At 34.8% G+C, this 18,988-nt stretch overlaps 1 pseudogene; it reads left to right on the top strand.

Annotated features, from left to right (window-relative positions):
• Positions 1 to 8,812: 8,812 nt before the first annotated feature.
• On the top strand, positions 8,813 to 17,064 carry LOC149546037 (peter Pan-like protein pseudogene; annotated as a pseudogene).
• Positions 17,065 to 18,988: the final 1,924 nt, after the last annotated feature.

The raw sequence follows: 18,988 nt of genomic DNA, 5'->3' as shown, positions 1-18,988 counted from the left end.
TAATGCTACAACTATGCATAAATTCGCACAAATACATGAAATATAAAGTGTATTTTATGTATGTGGATACATTCATATCCTTTTGATGTCTTCAAGAAACTAGATATGACTACGATGGTGGATGGTGAGCTTATGTTAGATCACCACCGTGATTAAATTTCCACACGCAGCGTGACACAATCTTTTGCTTTAATGACGACAACCTAATTAATGTAAGTTAATGGTTGCTTAAAAAGCAAACACTTTGACTTCAGGTTGCTTAAAAAGCAAACACTTACTGATTTACGAAGCGTAGACAATTTCGAAGGGCCTCGAGTTGCTAAACGAGAAGATTTTGTGTAAATTCATGTTATAATTTTCATTTCATGATAGTTTATAGGGGACCAATAGCCTACATGAAGAAATGTAGGAATTTCTAAATTGTAAGCATCAAGTATAATTTCAACTCTCATATATTTTCCCTCCTATGTGGAGATTGTGATGTGGTTTTAGTGGCATAATTGTTATTAGAACTTGGATCTATCCAATTTGTTGAATGTCTCCTACAAGATCATAACTATAACCTTGACACTCAAAATTCGCCATCTTTAGCCTTTGATTGTTTGCCTTGAGTAGGCTGGTTTCATCATATCCAGATACATCCTCGACAACATTATTTTTGTTTGGGAGGATATGGAATGGGCTCGTAGATCTAAGCAACAAGCTCTCTTTCTCAAGATTGATTTTGCCAAAGCTTATGATTGTATTGAATGATCTTTCATTCTTAATATGCTTCAAGCTTTAGGATTTGGGCTAGTTATCCTCCAATTTGTGGAAACACTCTTCAGGGATGCTTCTACTTGCATCACCATAACGCTCTTTGGGGATGCTTCTACTTGCATCACCATCAATGAAAGCAATTTGAGGCCTTTGGTCTCTTTATGTTTGGGATGTCCTCTAGCTTCTGCTTTGTATGTTCTTGTTGTTGAAGAGTTTGGATATTTGTTTGCTAATGCCATCTCCAATGTCTGTGTTAGGGGCATTGCCTTGCTCGAATCTCCTATGAGCTTGTCAATGGGTGCTTTGCTGACGATTCTTTCCTCACGCTAATTGAGAACGAGGAAAATGTCTTCGAATGCTCTTCAATGTCTTGAGACCTTCTGTTTGGTGTTTGGGTTTGCCATCCAATGACACAAAACTTTGTGCTATAGGCAGTCAATTCTTCCAGCTCCACCTTGGCATGCCTACTATCATTGGAAATTGATCTAACAAGGAGAGGTTTTTTCCGCTTTATTGGTATTCCCTTTTCTTTTCAAGCTTTAGATGTAGATCTTTGGAACACTATGCTTCCAAAGATTTCTAACAAATTGGATTATTGGTTCACCAAGCCTCTTTCTCTAGTCAGAAAATACTAGACGTGTTCCAAGGCTTTAGTTGCTACTCATGTTTATTTATCTTCTTGTTGGGCTCCTTCCAAGGCCTCCTATCTCAAGTTGGAAAAGCTCCTTAGAGATTTCCTTTGGGCTTATGGAGTTGACAACCATTGATTTTAGAGAGTTGTGTGCGATTACTGTTGTTTTCCCAAGGAGTCTTGTGGTGTTGGCCTCATTTTCACTCAGAAATAGGGTATTGCTTTATGTGCTAAATGGGTATTCAGTCCCTCATTGGAGATGAAGCTTGGAAAATCCTTCTGAGGTATTGCATTTTCTCTAGATTCCTAGTTAACAAACCTACATGGAGGGGATTGGGTTTCAAACCCTTCTCATCACACCATAGCCAATGTAAATATGGGGCTCTTTTATTGTCAAAAGCATCTAGAAAGCTTGGGAAGCCATCAAGTCATGGCTTTGCTGGGATGGTGATTGCTTTAGGGATGGACTCTTTATGAACCAAACACAATCTTTGGTGGTCACCTTTGTTTGCAATTCAAGGTGTGCCCCTTGCCAAGATTTAGGTTGTTAGTGCATAGTGTTTTTCAAACATGACATCAAGACTTCAAAGATTTTTTTTTTCCAGAGTTGCCACACTTGCAACATTTGGGGTCAAAATGCGATGACAATTTGTGACACTAGTGTAATTTGTGGTGTTTTTCATGTTTTGTTTTGCAATTATCCTTGATGTCATCACAATACCGATGTTGGCGTCGTAATTGCTACACTTGCGTGAGTATAACCAAAAAAAAGAAGAAAACACGACATAAATCATTCCCTATTTGTTTTGATTGTGGAGAGCTACGCACGAAAGAGGGTAGAGAACTTCGAACAAGGGTGGAAATCTCTAAACGTTGCTGTGCCCATGTGATTGGTGCATTTCAATGCTGTGATCTTTGTATTTTGTTTCTGTGCCCTTGCTTTGCGATTTCATTGCTGTGATCTCTGCATTTCGTTGCTATGCCCTTGCTTTGCAAGTTCATTCCCGTGCCCTTGTACAATTTTGTTGCCATGCCGTACCTTTGTGATCCTCATGCCCTTGCTCTGTGATTTTCTTCAAGGGCTGTGTAAATGTTGGTTTTTTTTTCCTTCTTAATAGGTATCTCTTTATATTTCCTTCTAAACATGTATCTTTAGAGATGTTTTATAAGGTGCTTATTACATCTTAGCACAGTAAGAAAATTGATCCAGCTGGATACATATTCCAGCATCCAAATAATAAAACAGTAAAACTCACTCAACTCGTACTAAGCGACTTACCTCAAGATCCTCCACAAAAATAATGCAGACTAGGAAAAAAGGGCAGAGTTCATGAGAAATTTTACAAAAACATATCATAGCAGATATTTTTAGAAAGTAAACTAGGCATAACTCAGATAAATGGGTCTAGTTGTTGATTAGCTGGGTTGACTACAAATTCCTGTAGAACTGTCATTAGATTAGGTACAATAAAATGAACAATTAGTTGTTCCCAACTAGCAATATCAAATACAATTTTCCAAGGTGATAAAATTGCATATGCAAGGAATTGAAAAATAACTTCAGTGAAGAGTTGAGTGTAAGGAGTTGTTTCTAACTGTTGTGTCTGTTGTGCAATCTCTTTCTAAAGCTGCTCTTCCTCCTCTTTCTAAAGCCGCTCTTCCTCCTCTTTTTAAAGCCGCTCCTTCACTCTTGTGCCTCAAATTTTGATTATCAATCTTCTAAATATCTGCCTCTACCTTATCTAAAATCAACTTCACATTGTTTTGCAACTTTGGCATAGGTGTTTGATCATTGATAACTTTCATGTCAGCATTCATTTCAACAATGTTGTTTTCATGTATGTATGTACATACATACATACATACATACATACATATATACATACATAGATATATACATATATACATACATACATACATATATATATGTATGTATGTATGTATGTATGTATGTATATGTGTCTATGTATGTATGTATATATTTACAGAGAGTTTATCTTGTGGATTGTGGATTATGGATCATAAAAAAAGAAGAAAAGAAAATACGACATTAATCATTCCCCATTTGTTTTGATTAATTGTGGAGAGCTACGCGTGAAAGAGGGTGGAGAGCTCTAAACATTGGTGTAGATAAGCAGAGATTAAGATTTTATTGCCGTTCCCTTATGACCGCTGCATTTCATTGCCGTGCTGTACTCTTGTGATCTCCGTGCCCTTGCTCTGCGATTTTCTTCAAGGAGAGAAGAGGCACCTATGATAATGTTCTTTTTTCACCCTTCTAAATATGTATCTCTTGTTCATATATTATTGCTTTGTTCAGATTCAAGGATAATTGATTATGATAATTGTATGCACATGTGCATGCATGTATGTACATCAGTTCACTATGTGAACTGCTTTACATGCATACATACACACTTGCATAGTACTTGTGCTAAATATAATTAATCATTCCTGTCTTGAATCCACACAAGCAGTTATCCTTGCATCCAATCAAAACTATTCATACCAAACTAAGTATGCAAAAATCTATTCATATTCGCATTCTTTAAATATTACATACATATGAATGAATAAAGTAATCTTAGGATATGACTTTTCCATTGATAAAAAATGTTGATTTACAAATTTAGATTAAAAAAAGTGAAATAATGTTGATTTTTACACAATGTTAGGAAATTGTATTTGGGAAGAAAGAGTGCATTCATATTTCAATCAAAAGTAAATCAGAAGGGACAAAGAGAGAGAGCTAGATGCACAAAATAAACTATAGAACCAAAATTAATGGCAATATGCTTTAAAAATCCTTCACTATCATCATGCAAATGAAGTTTTTGTCTCTCAAAGCAATGTGATTAAAAACTAATATGCTTTCTGCAAACAGTCTAAACTCAAAAATACTCATATTTGGCACAAAATCGAAGCAAATCTTCAACTTAAGTTAAATATTGCGAAGGCAATCGTTACCTTTTTGAGAGGGATTGTCCTATGCATGGAGGATTTAAATTAAGAAATAAATTAAATAGCAAGCCTGGTCAAGATTTATGGTATGTGATTTCATTACCATGCCTGCATTTGTGCTTCAAAATTTTGCTCAAAATATACAATAAAAAAAGTCAAGCAAGCAGTTGAATCTTTATGCATTTGTCCCTTCAATTACCATTGTGGAGGTGCTTCAATTCCTTTCACACCCAACTACCTAGCTTGTAACCGTCCATGTAAATGTCAAAAATCAATAATGGTGAATTCAATAAAGCTTCCTTTGTTTATTTTTCCTCTAGAAATACTATAGAATAAGAGCTGTATTATGACAAGTGTATTATTATTAAATATATTTCAACTATGATTCTTTCTTTCTGATAACAACTTTATTATGAAATATTTTAAATATTCAATATGATTGTTTGGATCACCTTTTTGTAATAGGAACACAATAATAATCAACAACAATGATAAAAATGGCTAGTTCTTGTTTCAGTTACAAATTTAATTAAATCGAATTATGTTAATGTTTAGTATTATTAATATGATTTATCTACCATCTTAATATACATGACACTGAAATGACTGTCATCTTTTTTTCAAAATGCTAAAAAGTTTACATTGATGAACGCTTCAACTGTAGAAAGCCTCTCGACTTAATTATCTCTTGGTCATTGAGTAAAGATCAAATACATTTTTCAAGGTATGTATGTATGTATATATGTATGTATGTGTACATGTATATATGCTTCTCTGCATCTCTGAATTTCGTTGCCATGCCCTTGTGATCTTTGCATCTTGTTACCGTGCCCTTGTGATCTTCGTATATGTATGTATATATGTATATATATATATACGTATGTATATGTATATATATTTATATATACATACATAGACACACACATGTGTATATGTATGTATATATACATAAAGAGAAGCTTCTCTAATCACCTGTTGGGAAAAATATAAAGAGATACATGTTTAGAAGGAAAAGAAAAAAAACATTTACATAGGCACCTCTTCTCTCCTTGAAGAAAATCATAGAGCAAACACTACTACATTTGGGCCTGAATTACACCACAAATTACAAAAAACAAACATGAAAATCACTACAAATTACACCGTCATTGTAATTTGATCCCAAATGTTGTAGTGCAAAGGGCAGAGAGATCACAAAGGCACAACACAACAATGAAATTGCAGAGAAAGGGCACGAAGATCACATGGGAACGACAACGAAATGTAGAGATCACAAGGGCATGACAATGAAATGCAGCAATAACAAGGGCACGAAAACGAAATGCAACAATCATAAGGGAACAAAAATGAAATCTTGACCAACGCTTTAAGCTCAGAGCTCTCCACCAACATTTAGAGCTCTCCACCCTCTTTCGCGCACAACTCTCCACAATCAAAACAAATGGGGAATGATTTATATCCTTTTTTTTTTTGGTTTATATCTTAAATCAACTTCACATTGTGTTGTAACTCTGGCATAGGTGTTTGATCCTCAATAGCTTTCATTTCTGCATTTTAGCATTCAAGTTTCATCTTCATCATATGTTTGGTTTATCAATGATTTCCTCCAATTCGATTACAATGCATCTCTACTAGCTGCTCCAATGATGCAATCACCCATCTATCTCCAGATTATGCAAGCACTTGTTTTATAGAATCTAGATAGATACCAAGAGTTCCAAAGCCATAAACATGAAGACCATCATGTGTGCGTCCCAACAATGGAACCCAAGGATGTAACTATGCATGTATTAGCACACTCTCCTTGTGAGGATCCAAAGTATCTATTGCTGTTGTTAATTTGGGCATCACTATATGATCCAAAATGTTATGAAGTACTGAAGCCGGTAGTAACTTCTCCCATGTCTCCAAAAAATGTAGGATAGGTTTGGGTTCCCTTGGCTCCCAAGAATTTGTAGCAAAGGTTTAGGGTAGTAGCTCCTTACACTCAACTCTTCACTAAAGTTATACACTCAACCAATTTTACATTTTAATAAAGGGTCCCCTTATAGGATGAAGAATCTATAAGTTTATCTTAATACATTTCAGTAGATGCAACCAAGTTTATCTAGCTTTTGAAAATAGAAGGCTAAACTCCGAGTTTCAACATTAACTTGACTAGTCTATTTAGACCCATTGATTATTGTCACAAGATTTTAAACATAAATATATAAGGAGTGAGTTAGGACATATATACATTAACTATGTTGGGACTCAAAATTGAAGCCCTGATTTTGAGTTCCATCCTAAAAATCAAGCCCTATAAGCACTTTTTGATGCATATGTACCCTGTCTGTTTGAGACCTAAGAGGTGTTTAATGTTTCTAACACCTTGCATTTAGTATATCCATGTGTCCTATGATGATAAATTTCCATTCCAAGTCATTTGGTTAAGTTTTGTTTTGAGCAATGTCCAAATCTACATTTTTGCCCAAGTGTCAAACAATGATAGGAGGCCGTGTTTGCATCTGAATATCTTGAGCATAGTTATGTTTCATGACTCCTTGCTTTGGGAGTGTTTAGTGTCCATACTATAGAACCTATGTTTTAGATTTCAAGTTGTTTCAATATGTTTTGACTAGGTTTTGAATCCCTCAAAGTTGATTATTTATTCTTGTCATGCTGATGTAAATTATTTAAAATTCTAGGAGGCTCTGTTTGACTTGTTATAACTTTGACCTAGTTTACCGAAATGAGAAAATTTCTTTTATGTCGCATTCTAGAGGTCAGAGACTTTCAATGTTTCAATTTTTGAGCTTATGATGAATTCGTTCGATTAGTTTTTGAATGTGATTTCAAATGCAATTTATGATGTTTTACTGGTGTCAGTAAATACAAATTTTTCGGTACCCCTGTTCATGATGTCATAGCTTTGAATTGATGATAGGTGAGATCGAATGGATTGTATCATCACATTCCACTCTGAAAATGCTTTAAGTGTGCCAATTTTCAAATCTTGACGAATCCATTTGCACACTTTCCTATGTCCATTCCATTTTCAAAACAACTTTTCTGCCAGTGTTTCCAGTCCTGCAAATTTGAGTAGCCTACTCTGAGCGTTTGCCAAATGCACCCAGTTATTCCTCATGAGCCCTAATTGTAGATTCATATTGTCCTCAGGACAGTGAACCCCAATTTTTGTCTCCCCAAGTATCTGTCTACCTAGTTTTCGAAACCAAAACAAAATGTGATTTATTATTTTCTAACATGTTTTCTTGCAAGCAGTTTTGAGAGGGCAACTTTGATAGTCAATATCTTTTGATTGAGAATTCATCATGAGATGAGATTTGGCAGGGTGCAAGAATGCAAAACAGAGAATTAGTATGCTTGATTTCATTGCTCGGTCAATTGTTTTTATCAGTTGATAGTTTGTGGATAAGATGTTAAATGAGTTTTAAATGATCAATTAGTGCTCAAAATTAGTTCCAGTTAGTATCAGAATTTCTATGGATCAGTTTGGCATTTTAGTTTTTTGAAAATAATTTTTTTAGTCAAACACACTTTGGGGGCTTGACTAATCTGCATCAGATTTCTAAGATGATGGGGATTGAATATGTTTTTGGGTTCGGTTGGTGTACAAACTAGGGAGAGTTTCCTCGTTACATAAAAAATAGTGTGTACTTGAGAGAGCTTGATATGGAGTTCAATAGTTTAAAGGAGCTACCAGATAGCATCGGTCAACTCAGTCAGCTGATAAATATGAGGATAGAAAATGTGTTGTTGACTAGCTTTCTGACTTCTCTCGGAGGTTTGTCTTCTTTAAGGGAAATTGTACTTTAACATTATTCTAAATTGGACAATCAAGGATATAAATCTCTACAAAAGAAATTAGGCAATTGGGCAATCTTCAAAGGTTGAATCATACTCTGCATTTGAAAAGATATAATAGTTACACCCAAAAAATATCTCCTCTCGGCCAATACTATGGAGAATTGTTGAAACCATCCTTTATTTCCTTACATTTCTTTGTAAGTAATCTAAAAGAGGATGCAAATACTAGAGGTATTTTAACTTCGATGAAAATCATTGATAAGGGGAATGAATATGTCTCTAACAAATGGTGCTTCATTTGTTGGCAAAGGAATCAGAACACATATCAGTGGAGGGAGTTTTAAAAAATTGATTTCAAATCCATTGCATTCATTTTTGACTTGTGACTTGTCACACATCCAACCTGGCAATCTGCCTATTTTAAAAGTCCCTAATCCACCTAATTCAACACACGACAAAATGGTGCTCACAGCAGCAAAAAAATCATTTTCTTAGTGCGGAAACAGAGGAAAGCTAAGCAAGAAGCAAATGTTCATCGGAAAGAACTTGCCAAGCAAGCATTGAAGCAAAACTCAAATAGGGCAAGTCAAGCTCCCATGGAATTTAAGGAGGGTGAGGGCAAGGGTGAAGAAAATGATAATAAGGACATAGATGATTAAGAGTGGTATCGCCGAGAAGTTGGTGAAGAACTTGATTTGTGAAAGAATAGTATTACTTAGTTACAATAAAGAGACCAAGCTAATTGACTTTTGACATTATGCGGTAACTTTACAACCTGTTGGTGTTTCTCGTAGGATTAGAAAGTTTGTGCAGAATTGTCAGATTCCAAATTTAAGGAATCTCAATGACATGAGTGAATTTATTACCCATGCCAAACTATGGATTAGAAACTGAGGTGGAAGATGAAGCAGCAAGAGTTGGACTTGCAAATGATTGTGGTCAAGTAAATCGAGCATCCTCTCAAAGTTCTGTGAAGCTCCAAGAAATTGGAGATCGAATGACATTGAAACTTGCGAAGGTGGAAGAAGGTTTATGTTTAGGAGGCATCATCTTCCATGAATTTGTGAAAAAGACACCTGAAGAGATTAAGATGCTAAGAGATAGTATAGAACAGATGGAATGGCACTAGATCCATAAGAAGATGCCATTGAAAGAAGTATAAAGGAGGAGAATCAGGTTGGGGGTGTCTAAATTTTTGCAAAGAGAAGAGGAGTTTCTTTTGAACCTTTACTCCCACATGACCCGCACTGGGAAAGTTTATAATGTTTAAATACAAGAGCATGCAATAGACTAGTTGTCCTTAAGACAACACCTTTTGAAAGGCAACTCGTATGGTGGAGCCTGCCTAGTCAGGTGGAAGTGAAGTCAAACAAGTTTTGACTTGCGGAGATATTAAGGTGCCAAATTCTTTTGAAGATTCCAGTGGTCGCTATGTCGCCATCGAAAAATGTCAAAATTTCACTGGTAGCGACATGGCGACCTCCCCAGAAATTAAAAACATTGTGGGAGCGAGAGATATTTCAAGTATTTCAAATTATTCAAATGAGTGATGTCATATGGGACGCACTTGGATGGAGGTGGTGATTTGAAAGTGGACAAGTGGTCCATGTAGATTGGGGAATGAAAATAAATTTTAAAATTAAAATATTAGAGATATTCAACGCATAGAATTTCAAAAGTTGAAAAGATTTGAATAAATTTTATTGATTTTATATAGTTTTGACTATATAGACATTAAAATTTTTCATTTTGAATTCTATTCATAGCTCGATGCCTGAAACTTTGAATGGCTACCAGGGGGGGTTATTTCCCAAAATATGGACTCCAATATACCGTTGGAATTGGCAAGAGACATGCTGTCCATTTTTGGAGCTAGTTTTTACACATGTATTAAGGGATAACTGTTACAAGTGGGCTTTGTATTTTCAGTAGGATGCTTAGTTGTAGGCAATGATTTCATCAATGTAGTTAAAAATTCAGTTATGATACACTTCATATGTTTGCAAGGCTCAGTATATTCGAGATTTGGTGTATATTGATGTATTTTGCCTATAGTATTTCACAATTTGAATGTTTTTTGATGGAACTTTTTAGAGATTTTTGTCTTTTGCAAGCAGTTATTGTTCCATCAAATATCTGAGATATTTTATGCTTTTGGGAGGCAAAGTGAGTGAGGATTTGATTTACCAGTTGTGGGGAGATATTAGAGAGATGTGTTTAACTTCTTGGGGAAGTTTTTCAAGTGGACACATGGCAGTTGTAGAGTAGGTCCAGGAATTCATTCCTTCTGTATCCTTCTTTCTCTCATTCATTGTAAGAGTTAGCAATTTTTGACTGTGAGACCAGGGTTCTAGTTCTTGATATGTTTTCATGACCGTGATACCATTTTTTTTCAGCAATTTCTCTTGTAATGAACAACAAGAAATGAGAATACAGATAGTTTTGATCTATTAGGTAGTTTTGCATTTCAATTTCATGCATCTTATTGTATTTATTCCAAAGAAATGAATGAAAATGCAACAACAAGTTAGTCTTTATTATGATATCTTGTCTCCCATTCATGTTGTTTGTGGTCTTTTGTGTTTTGTAAACAAAGAGTATGAAACTCAGTTGTAATATGTTGGTTGTATATGTTGATCTATTTTGCTTATGACTCAAGGAGTTATGTAAATGCTTGATTTATCATCATAGGATTGCAGATCTCATGAAGGGATAGGTTGAGTATGAGGTTTAGAAAGATGCAGATGTCTAGTTCACAAGGTGAATAGATAGATTAGGAAGTCCTGATGTATGGGATATGTTAATGACTTTCAGGGATGTGTGCTAAGGGTTTTGTATGACTACCCAATAGATAAGGCACTGATCATTTTGAAGGATCAGAGTGTTATTGTTCATGTCATGTCTTGCTGAAAATCAACATCATTAATCAAGTATTTTCCCTTTCATGTTGAAGAACTGAAATGTGATGCCCTCACTTAGCTTATCAAGTTCTTTGGTCATGTTATTAGCTATTCCATGTTTGAGATATTTGCATAGTATTAGAAGATTTAGGGTTTTTATATGCTTTATCAAGATTCAAGTGTATGTTTAAGCACTAGTACCATATAAGTGAATCTGAGGTACATCCTCTTAGGTTTTGCAGAGCTTGAAGTAGAAGAAGGATCTAGCCTTATAGTTGGCTTGGTGTTTGAAAGGGTATGTTGAAAATGGGAAGAAGCTGCCCCTAGATGTATCTCATTCTCATCGGGGTAATTTGGAACTATAGTTTTTCAAAACATCAACAAAATGGCGACTCTACTGGGGATGTATTGAATTTGAATGGTAGACAAACCTTGAGAATTTGAGAAAAAGAGATTCAATATAGTAGAAGTGCATGAAAAAAGTTGCAATAGCGAGTTTTTTGATGTGTCTTCTAGTTTTCTTACTCAAATGTCATGTACCTTAGTTAAGCTTTATTCATGGACAATAGTATGCTGTGAGAATTGGATATAAATTGTGTTCTATGACTGTTATATCTTCAACTAGTTCAGTTTTTGCGAGTGCTGTTGAGAAAGTTGAGTCAGTAATTGATTTATGAAGTGTATTCTCTTTTCAAGGTGTTGTTGATCTAAAAGTTTCTCCTATATTGAAAGTTTGGTTCAGAATTTACAAGTGGTAAATTGTTTCAAATCTTTTCTCACTAAGTGTGAGTGGCGACTCTAGTCTAAATCTTTGTGCCAGTGCATGGTTTATTTCAATATCAGAGGCTTTCAGTATTTGTGGGCAGATCTAGTTTGTTGGGAAAGAGAGGTGTGTTTTAGATTTATGGTGTTGTGTGTATCTGTTGTAAGTAGAATTATTTCAAGAATAAATCACTGCTGTGATTTAATTTTCCTCTTCAAGGAGGTGGCAACTCTATAATGATTTCATATGTGCTGTGAGGAAGTTTATGTCAGCACCAGTGCCAAACCAGTAGATCAATGGTTTCAACATTAGCACTTGAGGTATTTTATTTCTCATGATTTTGTTCTTGTCATGAAAGAAAGTGGTTTACATATGTGTTCTCCATCTAGTGATTTTCAGCACTAGGAGGAGAAGAATAGTGTGATAAGTTTTATATACTTTATTATAATAAGTTTTAGCTGCTTGTATAAAGTTTTGTGAAGTTCTTGAAGAGATTCATTTGGTAGAAGGTTATAAGCTTGCTACAAATTACAAATTAGAATTATTGTTGATGAGTGTCAAGGCTTTGAAGAATGGCAAGTCTCCTTTCATGAAGTATGTAGTTGGTTAGTGATGTTTGTAGATCTTTTTCTACCAAGAGATACATGCCATTATGCTTTGATGGTATCTATGGTTTGATGGGTGACTACTAGATTGCTCATGAGGATGTGCACATGAAATTATTTGTTCAAACTTTAGAAGATGATGCTATAGATTGGTTTTCCTTTCTGTCGACATGTTCTATTTCATCTTGGGACGAATTACATTCAGCCTTCATGAAGTAGTTCGGGGAAAGAGTAAGCATCTCTGACTCTTTTAAAAAATTCTTGAAGAAATCAGGAATGATGAATTAGTTCCTAAATTTAATATCAGATTGGCAATTTTTTTGAATGAGATTCCTAAAAATTGTAAGCTGGATGATCAAGTGTGTTTAGTGGTTTATCTTGGCGCATTTGATAAAAAGATGAGTTATCTATTAAGAGATAAAAAACCTAAGACTTTGCATTAGGCATTCATGATAGCAATAGAGATTGAAAATAACATAAAGTACAGACTAACTAGTAGCCATTTCCCTAGAAGTGTTTGCTGGCAATATGAGGTTCAAAGGACAAATCAATGTCATAAGATTGTTTGATTTTAGATCAGCAAGTATGTACCTCTACTATTGTAAACACTTTTGTTGAAGATTCAGAATTAAAAATACGTGAACATGAAGTCTCTTTGTTGCAAAAAGTAGTTGAGTCTATTCTTGATGAATTGAATGCACATGTTTCTAGTATTATAGCAGTAGATGACAGAGTTGATTCACTTGATGAGTTATACATACAAGATATAAATTTAGTCATTCCTTCTCCTATTGATAAATTGCATTATGTTGAGAATGTTATAAATCATGGAGTTGCGAGATGTTTATTTTAGTATGAGCATGAAAAGGCTAAAAGTAAATTTTTAAGTGATGAAGGAAAAGTTGCTAATCCAATATATTATGAAAAAGCATCATGTGAAGACAATGATGAGAGTTGTTACTCGAGTCAAGAAGAGGACAATGATAGTATATGTTCATTTCCATACGAATCCGATGCAAATTGGGAAGAAGAAAACAATGATGGAAGTAAGTACTCTTATGCAAGTAAAGGTATGAGTTCTTTCTCTAAATCTGAAAGTGAAGTTCCATTTCATGATTATACAAATCAGCTTGAGGTTAAAAGTTGTGAAGAAGAGCCGTCTACACAATATGAAGACAAAAAGATCATTTATAATGATGAATTACTTAGTTGTGTGGATGAATGTCATAAGGTTGCATGTAGTAGTAATCAACAATATGCAAATAATTTTGAGGTTAATGCATCAACACCTATTGATAAGCTAAAAGATGATTGGTTTGCAAGACATTTGAATCACCTTAATGAAGACAATGCAAGTAATATTGATCTATATTCTACATGCTTCATTGATGGAGAGGATTGTGTGTCCTCATGTGATGATTTTGATTTCTCTTGTTCATATGGTGAAAGTGTTCATGACAATGATGTTAGAAATGATTTCAAAGTTTTCACGAATCCATTATATGGTGAAGAATTCGATGTTGATCAGCGCATCACTTGTCATAATGTCTACAAAGGAGCTTTGCATGGAATTATCAACTTGCTTTTTGAAAAATACATGGAATGTTCAGATTTAGTTGAGGACAAGTTTAATGATGATACATTATCCTACTGTTGTAAGAGATCAAATTTATCTTCTTCCGAATGTGACAGTGCAAATGATGATGTTGCATCTCATGATGTTGATAACAAGTTGTTTGACGAAGTTGTTATTGAAAATCAACATGCACCTTGTAATAAGTTTTATGATGAATACTCTAATGTGATAACTAATCATTGGAGGACACCAGATTTGTTTTAGATTCTGATGTTGATGACATTTGTGAGTATAAATCTAATTGCTCATTCGAATACCATCTGGTTATACATAAGGACACACAATTTTAAGGTATGTGTGATCTTTTTCCCCAAGTTGAGTATGAAGCTTTCATATTGAAGAGTGATAGCATGCGTGATTCATTTGATGAAAAGAAGTTTCAGTTTGAGTATGATATTTTTGAGCATGTTGATCAGAACTTTCATAATGAAGAAGTTGTAGAGAATGAATCTAGTTTTTATATGCATTATGAAAGTGAAGATGTAGATTCAGTTTTGGCAAGTGAGTTGATTCATAATGCTAATCTGATTGGTGAAACTGATAGAGATGATATTTCCAACTTACCTCATGAAATTTTAGATAAAAATTAGATTTATGATAGAGGTAAAATTTTTTGTTGAAGTTTGGTGGCCCGGGGCCATTGATTGTACAATTTAGGAGTAGTTGTTTTGCTTTTAATAAAGTTGTTCGAGAGAAGTTTTTGGCTATCAGGTGTGTGGTTTGCTTCTTCCAAATATCTGAATCCTTGCCATGTTCGCAAGGGACATGCATCCCTAGATAGAGCCATTGTTGGGACTCAAAATTGAAGCCCTGATTTTGAGTACCATCCTAAAAATCAAGCCCTATAAGCGCTTTTTGATGCATATGTACCCAACTATCTTTTTGAGGCCTAAGAGGTGTTTAATGTTTCTAACACCTTGCATTCAATATATCCATGTGTCCCATGATGATAAATTGCCATTCCAAGTCATTTGGTGAAGTTCTGCTTTGAGCAATGTCTAAATATGCATTTTTGCCTATGTCAAACAACGACAGGAGGCCGTGTTTGCATTTGAATATCTTGCACCCAGTTATGTTTCATGATTCACTACTTTGGAAATGTTTAGTGTCCATACCAGAGAACCTATGTTTCAGATTTTGAGTCATTTTGATATGTTTTGACTAGGTTTTGAATCCCTCAAAGTTGATAATTTATTGTTGTCATGCTGATGCAAATTATTCATAATTTTGGGAGGTCCTGTTTGACTTGTTATAACTTTGACCCAATTGACTGAAATGAGAAAATTCCTTTTGTGTCACATTCTAGAGGTCAGAGACTTTCTATGTTTCAATTTTTGAGCTTATGAGGAATCCATTCAATCAGTTTTCGAACGTGATTCCAAATGCAATTTATGATGTTTTACTAGTGTTGGTAAATGCAAATTATCTTTGAATGCGTGATAGGTGAGATTGAATGGATTGTACCTTTGCATTCTAGTCTAAAAATACTTTAAGTGTGCCAATTTTTAAATCTTGACGAATCCGTCTGCACACTTTTCCAGGTCCATTCTGTTTGCAAAAACTGCTTTTCTGCCAGTGTTTCTAGTCCTGCAAATCTGAGTAGCCTACTTTGACCTTTCACCAAGTGCACCTAGTTGATCCTCATGAGCCCTAACAATGAACCAATGCCCCAATTTTTGTCTCTCCAAGTATTTGTCTACCCAATTTTTGAAGCCACAATAGAATATGATTTACTATTTTCTAACATGTTTTCTTGCAGTTAGTTCTGAGAGGGTAACTTTGATAGTCAATATCTTTTGACTGAGATTTTTTCATGAGACGAGAATTGGCAGGGTGTAAGAATGTGGAACACAGAATCATTATGTTTGATTTTAGAGCCCGATCAATTATTTTTGTCAGTTTTTAAAGTCAATCAAAGGACCTCCTGACGCAAAATTGATAATTCGTGGATAAGATGTGAAATGAGTTTCAAATGATCAATTAGTGCTCGAAATTAATTCCAGTCAGTATCAGAAGTTCTATGGATCAGTTTGGAATTTCAATTGTTTGAAAATGAATTTTTTTGAGTCAGACTGAAAATTAATCCAGTCAGCATCAGATTGCTAAGATGATGGGGATTGAATATGTTTTTGGGTTTGGGTGGTGTACAAACTTGGGAGAGTTGCCTCGTCACATTGGAAATAATGTGTACTTGAGAGAGCTTGATATGGAGTTCAACAGTTTAACGGAGCTACCAAATAACATCGGTCAACTCAACCAACTGACAAATATGAGGATAGGAAATGGGTTGTTGACTAGCTTGTTGACTTCTCTCAGAGATTTGTCTTCTTTGAGGGAACTTGTAATTTAACGTTATCCTAAATTGGACAATCAAGGAGATAAATCTCTATAAAAGAAATTAGGCAATTGGGCAATCTTCAAAGGTTGAATCATACTCTGTATTTGAAATGATATCATAGTTACATCCAAAAAATATCTCCTCTTGACCGATACTATGGATAATTGTTGAAACCATCCTTTATTTCCTTACGTTTCTTTGTAAGCAATCTAAAAGAGGATGCAAATACTAGAGGTATTTAACTTTGGTGAAAATCATTGATAAGGGGAATGAATATGTCTCCAATGAATGTTGCTTCAGTTGTTGGCAAAGAAATCACAACACACATCGGTGGAGGGAGTTTTAAAAAATTGATTTCAAATCCATTGCATTCATTTTTGACTTGTGACTTCTCACACATCCAACCTAGGAGTTTGCCTATGTTAAAAGTCCCTAATCCACCTAATTCAACACACTACAAAATGGTGCTTATAGCAACGACGATTTCATTTTCTCAGTGCAGAAACAAAGGAAAGCTGAGCAAGAAGCAAATGTTCATAAGAAAGAACTTGCCAAGCAAGGATTGAAGCAAAAGTCAAATAGGGTAATTCAAGCTCCCATGGAATTTGAGGAGGGTGAGGGTGAGGGTGAAGAAAATGATAATAAGGACATAGATGATTAAGAGTGGTATCACCAGGAAGTTGGTGAAGAACCTAATTTGTCAAAGAGTAGTATTACTTAGCTACAATAAATAGAGCAAGCTGATTGACTTTCGACATTATACGATAACTTTACAACCAGTTGGTGTTTCTTGTAGAATTGGAAAGTTTGTGCAGACCATCATATTCCAGATTTAACGAAACTTAATGACATGAGTGACATGAATCAGAAAGTGAGGTGGAAGATGAAGCAACAAGAGTTGAACTTGCAAATGATTATGGTAGAGTAAATTGAGCATCCTCTCAAAGTTTTGTGAAGCTCTAGGAAATTGGAGCTCAGATGACATTGTAACTTGTGAAGGTGGACGAAGGCTTATGTTTAGGAGACATCATCTTCCATGAATTTGTGAAAAAGACACCTGAAGAGATTAAGATACTAAGAGATAATATAGAATAGAGGGAACTAACACCAGATCCATAAGGAGACGCCATTGGAAGAAGTATAAGGGAGGAGAATCACATTGGGGGTGTCTAAATTTTTGCAGAGAGAAGAGGAGTTTCTTTTGAACCTTTACTCCCATATTTCCCATGCTGGGAAAGTTTATAATGTTTAAATACAAGAGCATGCAATAGACTAGTTGTCCTTAAGACAACACCTTTTGAAAGGTTGCTTGTATGGTGGAGCCCATCCAATCCGGTGGAAGCGAAGTCTAATGGGTTTTGACTTGCAGAGATATTAAGGTGCTAGATTTCTTTGAAGATTCCCGTGGTTGCTATGTCACCACTGAAAAATGTGAAAATTTCACCTGTAGCAACATGGCGACCTCCCGAGAAATTAAAAACATTGCGAGAGTGGGAGGTATTTCAAGTATTTCAAATTATTCAAATGAATAATGTCATGTGGGGCGCACTTGGATGGAGGTGGCAAATTGGAAGTGGACAAGTGGCACATGTAGATTGGGGAATGAAAATAATTTTAAAAATTAAAATATCAAAGATATTAAACACATAGAATTTCAAAATATGAGAAAATTTGAATAAGTTTTAATGATTTTATATAGTTTTGACTATATGGACATTTAAATTTTTCATTTTGAATTATGTTCATAGCCTGGTTCTTGAAACTTTGAACAACTACTAGGGGGCATTTTTTTGCCAAAAATATGGACTCCAATATATCATTGGAATTGGCAAGAGATGAGCTATCCATTTTTGGAGCTAGTTTTTACATAGGTATTAAGGGATAGCTATTACAGGGGGTTTTGTGTTTTCAATAGGGTGCTTAGTTGCAAGTAATGATTTCATTAGTTCAGTTACAAAATTCAGTTATGATTCACTTGATGTGTTTGGAAGGCTCAGTATGTTCGAGATTTGGTGTATATTGATGTATTTTGCCTCTAGTATTTCACAACTTGCATCCTTTTTGATGGAACTTTAAAGAGATTTTTTGTCTTTTGCAAGCAGTTATTGTTCCATCAAATATCCGAGATATTTTATGCTTTTGGGAGGCAGAGTGAGGATTTGATTTACCAGTTGTGGGAAGAGATTAGAGAGATATTTTTAACTTCTTGGGGAAGTTTTCCAAGTGAACACATGGTGTTTGTAGAGCAGATCCATGAATTCATTCCTTCTATATCCTTCTTTCTCTCATTCATTGTAAGGGTTGGTAGTTTTTGACTGTGAGACTAGGGTTCTAGTTCTTGATATGTTTTCATGACTATGATACCATTTTCTTCAACAATTTCTCTTGTAATGAGCAACAAGAAATGAAAATATAGATAAATCTGATTTGTTAGGTTGTTTTCGATTTAAATTTCATGCATCTTATTGTATTTGTTTCAAAGAAATGAATGAAAATACAACATCAAGTTAGTCTTCATTCTGATATCTTGTCTCCCATTCATGTTGTTTGTGGTCTTTTGTGTTTTGTAAGCAAAGAGTATGAAA

This window comes from Cupressus sempervirens, chromosome 7 (genome assembly GCF_028749045.1).
Source record: "Cupressus sempervirens isolate cs-2001-9-10 chromosome 7, ASM2874904v1, whole genome shotgun sequence".
Lineage (NCBI taxonomy): Eukaryota > Viridiplantae > Streptophyta > Pinopsida > Cupressales > Cupressaceae > Cupressus > Cupressus sempervirens.
This window is presented reverse-complemented; position numbering and strand designations above follow the sequence as displayed.